Source organism: Marmota flaviventris, chromosome 7 (assembly GCF_047511675.1).
Source record: "Marmota flaviventris isolate mMarFla1 chromosome 7, mMarFla1.hap1, whole genome shotgun sequence".
Taxonomy (NCBI): Eukaryota; Metazoa; Chordata; class Mammalia; order Rodentia; family Sciuridae; genus Marmota; species Marmota flaviventris.
In genome coordinates, this window is record NC_092504.1 from 75,800,664 (window position 1) to 75,808,489 (window position 7,826).

General features: G+C 33.4%; 1 pseudogene; it reads right to left on the bottom strand.

The window, feature by feature from the left end:
• Positions 1-2,856: 2,856 nt before the first annotated feature.
• LOC114079348 (olfactory receptor 12D3-like) lies at positions 2,857-3,795 on the bottom strand (annotated as a pseudogene).
• Between the last annotated feature and the right edge of the window lie 4,031 nt (positions 3,796-7,826).

A 7,826-nucleotide genomic window follows, 5' to 3' on the forward strand; every position in this document is an offset into this window, starting at 1 on the left:
TCACTACTAACATGACTCCAATGTACTCTTTATTTTTCTCTATTAAAAATACTCAAATTTCTGGATCTCTTAGTCTCTGACTGACCAATATTGAATTTCTGTGATTTCTGTCTTTTCCATCTTGCTGAGAAGCAGTACAAATGCTGCTCAGCATATGTTGAGTGTCAGGGTACTAGATCCAAGCTACAAAATTATTTCTAAACCTGCAGTAAGACAAAGGTCTAGAGCCTTACTTAGGAGTATGAATAAGAGTTTCCTGGTGGGTCCTAAGCAGAAGGAATGTTCCAGGTATGTAGTTGAAAGTGGCTACAGACAAGTTGCACAGTATTTTTAGGATCTACAGTCAAATTGAGGTCATAAGACCTGTATTGGAGCATGGATGTATGTGTATCTCATCCAATTCCTGGCAGCTGAGAGATGCTGGAGCCAGGTCATTATGGGTAGCTCCCAGGTCCACAGCCACTACCAAGGTCAGTGGGACTGTTTCCTGGGTCATAGTCTTGCACAATTTCTTCCTGGGTTCCTTGGCAGATGATGCTAGTGGCAAATCCAAGAATAAATAGGGCCATATGGTGGGGCTTTCTCCAGATCTTTAGTAAGACCTATGGTCAGTAATCCTATGGTCATTTAGGCATAGGTCTGACTTCTCAAAATAACCCTTTTATTTTTGTCTTGAGCTCTACTGGGGCTTCAAAACCATCTTGATCCCAAAGATCCCACAAAGTCACTTTTATCCATGAATGACTCCAAATTAATATTGGTGAGGGGAGATACATGTTGGGAAACTACTATTGTACCATCTTGGTGCAATCTGATGACTACATTTTCAAAGTGTAAATTTCAAATGAAAACATACTTTATATATCTATATGTAGTATATTATTTAGTATAATATGTTATGTAATATAAAAATATATAAATGCATTATATGTCATTAGAGTGTGACAAAAATTAGCAATAATTTGTTTAAACTCAATCAAAATATATGTTTATGTTTTTCTATCAGGCATTTCATTGATGTGCAAAGACACCAGAGTTAGGGAGAAGTGGATATTTTATTATACATAAACATTTTCTTTTCATTCTAGTTCAGATACACACAGATATACTTAGTAAACAGATTCCTAGAAATCACATTTCTATGTCTTTACAAAGTCCCTCAACTTCAAATATTAACTAGAACCTTCCACATCAGGTTATTAACAGAAATTTAGTCTATTGTTTTTGTAAAAATGAATATGGTTAATGAGACAATGAGAAGGAGGTAGAAAGACAGAACTGTAAAATATTTAATTGTGTATGGATGGATTGTCTGTGTATGTAAAGATGATGCAACAAGTGTGTCTAAGAAATATCCAAAGATCAAAAGAAAATATTTGAAAAATTTAATTCTTCCAAAAATCAATGATTATTTTCACATCATTTACAATGTGGCACAGTATACTTGAGCTATAGTATCAACTGTCAAGTAGGATATTGCTTATCATTTAGACAATTTGTATTCACTGTAGATTTCATCTCAAATTGCCTTCTATAACATTTTCCACATGCTATATTCTGACTTATATGCTAATTGTTTCTGTTCTGAGTTAATTCTTCATAGTAAAGTATATGTTGCCCCAAACAAAAAACAACATTTTACTATTCTTTTTACCTTAAAAATGGAATATAATCATGCTCAAAAAATCTAAATTATTACAAATAGATGGTAATTTGATAGCAATATCTTAATGCCTTTAAATACATAAAACTTACATGCCAATCTGAACATAAAAGTTTTAAAAATATATTATTTGAGGCATAAAAAAACATTAATAGGAAGAAATAATTCCATTCAAATTATTCCCCTGATGTACAAAGCTAATTCAAACCTATATTAATCATACTTGTGCTATATTCATAGACTAATTTATTGATATCATGGTCATTTTTCCAGTTAATAAAGATAAATAAAAATTAACAATGATCTTTGGTGCCTCTTGTCTTCACACAATATATCTAAGCTCTCAGCAGATACTGAAAGTTTTGTGTTCAAATTCATCCAGAATCTAACTAATTTTCATATCTTCACCACCATCACCCTTGCCTGCATTACTTTCAATTCTTACCCAAAGGATTAAGGGCATTCTAATTGATTCACTGTTCTCCACATAAAATTCAATGTGATTGTTTAAATGTAGAAGTTATATCAAGTCAGCTCTTTGCTCAAATGCCTCAAAGTCATCCAATATCATGCACAGTAAATACCCACATCCTCAAAATGACTAAGATGCCTGTGTCATGGGTCACTAGCTGACTAACTTTATGTCTGGCCATTCTCCCCATTACCCATGAAGCTCCAGGCACAAGCAACAAGCACACTCTGCTCAATGCTATTTCACTTGCTTTTGTCTCTTCATAAAATGACATAACCTCACATATCTGTGTGACCCTCCACCTCATTTCTTTCAGTGTTCTGCCTGAAGGTCACATCTTGGAAAGGCCTTTGTTGTTCCCTTACCTTCCATAATATGTCCTACCTTCTGACAGAGGCACATTTACTTATTCAGTTATGTATTACCTGCCCCCTCAACAAAAATGTAAGATCCATGTCCCCATTAATGGCCTCCTGAACCTTTTTCCACTGGGGTATCTTATGCATATGGATCAGGAATTACTCAAGATATTTCAAATGAATGAATTATTGTATGAGTAGTGGTTGAAATTATATGAAAGAATAACCTGGTTTCCAACTAAACAAATATCTAAAATGAAAATAAAATTTTAAGAAATATATTGAATTACTATAGGAAGTAAAATAAATGTCATAAAAATGGCATACAGTTTTCCTCTGTTTATTATTGTGACTGATTTTCCTCAGGCAAACAACTTCAGCAGCTTCCTAAAATTTATGCTCAGAGCAAACAGCACTCCCTTATTTTTGAAGGTATATATCAGTGGTTTCAACAATGGAGTGACCATTGTGTGTACAATAGCCATAAATTGTTCCTGTATTACACATGCAACACAGGGAGGAGGGATATAAGTGAGCTCCACAGTTCTATAAAAGAGAAGTACCACCATTAAAAGGGAGGGAGAAGTGGACAGAGCCTTGCGGAATACACTGCAGGACCGGTGGTTCAACAAAAAAAAAGCCACTTATATAGAAATAGGAAAGGAGAGTAAGGAAGAAAGCCACCATGGCTAAGCTGCAAGTGACAATGAAAATGAGCCACTTATTGAGACTTACATCATCACAAGCCAGTTCCAAAGAAGCTTGATATGACAGAAGAAGTAATTGAGTTTCTGAAAGTGGCGAAAGTCCAGGCATGCAGTCATGACAGAATGCACCAGAGCATAGAAGAAGCTAATGAGCAACATCACAGCTGCCAACAGAACAGACAGCTGGGTGTTCATGATGACAGTGTAGTGAAGTGGGTTGCAGATTGCCACAAATCTATCAAATCCCATAATGATTAGCAAGACAGATTTAGTGCAACCAAGAAAGTGGAATAAGTGTAGCTGAGTGATACAGCCTAGGAAGGATATGACCCTGTGCCTGGAGAGGAGGTTCCACATTAGCTTGGGCATTGTCTCTGAAGAATAGCAAATATCCAGACAAGAACAATTTCTCAGGAAAAAATAGATAGGAGAGTGGAGTATTGGCTTTGAGATGATGATCACTAATGTGGCCCCATCTCCAAACAGGTCTGTCATGTATATAATGAGGAAAATGTTAAAGATTATAAACTATAGCTCCTGAACCTGGATCAGTCCCAGCAAAAGAAACTTATTCACAAATGTGATGTTTTCCATTGCTTTAGGGAAGGAAAGATGACAGCGACAATTAGCAAAAACATCCTGATACACTGTGTAGGGTGAAATGAAGCAAGTTTATCACCTGAAAAAAAAAGAAGGATAAACTGTGGTGAACAGCATGCCAGGGGTAAATTGATTTTAAGCATAACTGAGGAAAATGGAAGTACATGACATGTTCTGAGTTAATGTGATATCTGATTCATGGAAGTAAAAAGGCTACTCAGACTGTACAGTTAAACCTAAAAGGCAGCTCATCAGAATTAAGGTAGATTCAGAGAAAATGTATTAAAAAGGAACAAGATTTAACTCTAGCTTCATCTACGGCATTAAAATTAGTATATCTAATTAAAGCATGTCAAAAATATATTGGTACTTAGAAAACACTTTTTAATGGACTTAATAGGCACACATTATTTCTGTGTAGGAGCATAGCAATAGCTTAGATTCAAATCTCCTCACTTCTTAAAAAAAGTCAATCAATAAAAACAACCTGAATATAAATTAGTGATTACAAGAGGATGGGCAGGTGGGGGCCAGTGGCTAGAGTGAGCCTGGATTTAATCAGTATCCATGCACTGAAAAATCACACTAATTCCCATGAATATGTACAATTACTATATATTAATCAAAGAATTAATAAATAAATTCCCAATAATCTAAGCCTTATGAAAGAAAATAAAAAAATAGGAAGTCATGATTTCTTTTTTATAAAAATATTTTTTAGTTGTAGGTGGACACATATCTTTATTTTATTTTTATGTGGTGCTGAGAATCGAATCCAATGCCTCATGGATGTGAGGTGAACACTCTACATCTGAGCCACAACCCCAGCCCCCAAAGTCATAATTTCTTAATGGAAGAAATCTTACCAGAAAAAAAGTAGAAAAAAGCAAAATAGAAATGCAAAGTAAAATGTAATGATATACAATTTTAACAAAGATCAAAGTGTTTGACAATGCACCGTATTTGCTTAAGGATGGTGTAATACAGGTGGGTATATAAATTGACTCAATCTCTAAGGGGCAATTTAGCAATAACTATCAAAAATGAAAATATTCATATACTTTGAACTAGCAATTCAACTTCCCAGAATTTGTTCTTTAGATGTGTTTGCAAAGGTCAAAAATCATAATGTACCATGATATTGATTTAAGTATTGAAACTCAAACTAAATGATATCAGGGAACTTTATAGTTTAATTTCCAGTATACAGAAAACTTTAATTTACAGTATATGGAAAATATTAAAACAAATACAGTAGCTATTTATTCACCTTAACCATTTACATGTACACATACACACACAAACACTTATAAACACACACATATAAATGCACGTAAACAGGTATATCTACTTGAAACAAAAAGTGATTAAATAGATGAGCAAATTCAAATATTTTCTAACAGATGTCCTGTGCCATATGCCCACTTGTTCCATCTGGTAATTTCCACAACCTAAATTCAAGAAGTTTTCCCAAGGACTTTGACTTACCCCATTTAATGGTCTCAATTTGGTTCTATCAAAGAACGAAAAATCATTCCAATTTAACTATCTTCTCCCTGACCAATTCACCTTACTCTTTTCTCTTTACGTGTCTTGTAATAAATAGATAGTTTTGTACTTAAGAAGTTTTAAGAATAAGGTTATAAGGTTTTGATTGTCTCTTTGAATAGAATTAATAGAGATTTTTGGTTGCTCAAAGGCTTGTTATGAACTTCACACAATTAAGTGTAAAAATAAATGACACAAGACTTGGCTTTGTTCATGGTCTGACCACAAAATAAATAAGCTGAATACCCTCTGACTCTCAGAAGTGGTGTCCCAGGCATAAATGTCTTGAGAATCTCCTCTTGGAGACCTTGTTTTGTCTATTTTTTCTTTCTCCAAAAGTATTGATTTTTATAATTTTTGTATTATTTGGGGGAATTTTTGCAAAGGTTAAGTAATTGTTGTGCAGAGCTTTGTATTGCTCACTAAAAGAGAAATAAAACAAGAATTTGAAAAAAGGACACAGTTTTAGCCTTGGAAATTTAATGACTGTTGAATGAATGTGAATCTTCACCTATAGAAATTTTGAAAACCTAAACAATGATAAGTTTAAACTGAAGCCTTGGGGCATAGAAAAGTTGCATGAGTTGACCTAAGAAATATGAAACAGAGAAGGAAACAGAAGCAGAAAAGTTTTAAGAGCGGGATGAAAGATAGAGCCCCTTGAAAGTAGTAACAGATTGTTATAAAGTAGGACATCTGAGACCATTGGCAACAACAGGAAATCGAAGTCAGGGAGAGTAAATATCCATTCACGTTGAATAGCATGTTCAAAGACCATAAGTTTCATAAATGAAAAATAGAATTGGTATATCTTCATACAAAATATAAATCATAAGACTTGAAACCAGTAAACCCTCACTTAAAAGAGATTCTGAAGAGTATAGTTTAATTGGAAAAAAAGGGGAAAATTCTGAGTTTAAGAATAGATAAATATCAAAAAACCAAAGTCATTGACTGAAAAATTTAAATAAAATTTGTATAAAATATTATTAAAATTTTTTTGGTGTTAAAAAGAAATACATATTTTATAGCATATAATACAAATTCAGTTTCTATAGTGTTAAAGTGTTTTAAAGTCTTCATACTGATAAAAGGTGCAAGTGGTAATTTCAGGCTAAAAGATAAAAGAAGAAAGCAGAATGCAAAATTTCCAGAATAACAGGAGGAAAAAGAACAGAAATGATAAAACATATTCAAATTTACAGGTATAAAGAGAAACAGAATATACACATAGAACAAATTGACCACACAGATTAACATTTGCTACAAATAAATTCAAAGGCATAATAATAAGACAATAAGCCACAGTTAAAGATGAAGTTTACCAGACTGTATTTTTCAAAAAACATGATAATAATGGGTTACCAACAATTATAAAGAACTTTCATAAAGCATAAATAGGAAAACAAAAATGGAAAAGTTGACAAAGAAAAAATTCACAAAGGAAAACAGTTGACTAATAAATGAGTGTATACCCACCTTCCTAAATTCAAAATGATTTAAATTACAATAACATTAAAATATGATTTAATGTCCATCACTTTAGCAAACCTTAAAAGTCACTGGAGTGAGTACACTAACCTTCTAATCTCTTTCTCCATCATTTTCCGTGGTAACCAAAAATCGTTTTTTATTAACCTAAGCACTTAAAAATCAAAAAGTTAGTCTGACACTTTTGTAATTATGGATGCATAAATTTACAACATGCATATAGTTTTCTCAAGTTAAAGAGGATCTCTCTCTCAAACCCTATCATTTCTTTAGTAAAAACTTTCCAAGTATTTTCTTCTAGCTTTTTGAAATTCTCAGCATATAACTATTATCCATACTCACCCTACTATGTGATAGTACACCAGAACATCTTGCTCCTGTTTAACTTAGTACTGATTCATCAACCTTTCTTTATGTCTACCTCCCCGCTACCCTCCCAGACTCTGGCAATCACCATTCTATTGTTAACTTCTGTAAGTTCAACTTTTTAATATTCCACACATGAGTAAGATCAGGAGGTACCTGTCTTTCTATACCTGGATCATTTCCCTTTTCTAATTCCATCCATGTTGCATATGACAAGACTTCATGCTTTTGTATAGTTGAATAGTATTCTGATGTTTATAGGTACCACTTCATCCATTCATGACTTGATGGACACTGGTTAGTTCCATTTCTGTAATAGTGTTGAAATGAACATGGGAGTGCAGATAGATTTATTTCCCTTGGAAATATCCCAGGAGTGGGATTTCTGGCTTTTATAGTTGTTCTATTTTTACTTTTATGAAGAACTTTCAACACTCTTCCATAATGGATGTACTAATTTACATTCTCACCAACAATGTGAATGGATTCCCTTCTTCCCACATCTTCGCCAGGGTTTGTTATCTATAGTTGTTTGATAATGGCTATTCTTACCAAGGTGAGGTGATGTCTCATTGTGGTTTTGATTTTTGTTTCCCTGATGACTAGCAATGTTGAATATT